General features: G+C 50.4%; 1 protein-coding gene across 1 annotated transcript in view; it reads left to right on the forward strand.

Moving 5' to 3' along the window:
• LOC107596242 (cytoplasmic dynein 1 intermediate chain 1-like) overlaps window positions 1-373 on the forward strand; it is a 10,329-nt gene that overhangs the window by 2,227 nt on the left and 7,729 nt on the right. The gene's annotated exons all lie outside the window — the stretch shown is intronic.

The following is a 373-nucleotide window of genomic DNA, read 5'->3' on the forward strand; positions in this document are numbered from 1 at the left end:
GATTTGGTAGCTGAACCAAACCAGACAGTTATGGATGAACACAGGACAGACTCAATGATAGCAGAGTAGAACTGTTTAAGCAGCTCCTGTGGCAGGTTGAATTTCCTCAGCTGGCGAAGGAAGTACAACCTCTGCTGGGCCTTTTTTGCAATGGAGTCTATGTGAGTGTCCCACTTCAGGTCCTGAGAGATTGTGGTGCCCAGGAACCTGAATGACTCCACTGCAGTCACAGTGCTGTCCATGTTGGTGAGTGGGGGGAGTGCAGTGGTTTTTCTCCTGAAGTATCTCCACAGCTCCACAGTTTTGAGCGTGTTAAGCTCCAGGTTGTTAAGGCTGCACCAGACAGCCAGCTCTTTAACCTCCCGCAGACTCG

The sequence above is a fragment of the Sinocyclocheilus grahami genome, unplaced genomic scaffold (assembly GCF_001515645.1).
Source record: "Sinocyclocheilus grahami isolate Dianchi unplaced genomic scaffold, SAMN03320097.WGS_v1.1 scaffold11.1, whole genome shotgun sequence".
Lineage (NCBI taxonomy): Eukaryota > Metazoa > Chordata > Actinopteri > Cypriniformes > Cyprinidae > Sinocyclocheilus > Sinocyclocheilus grahami.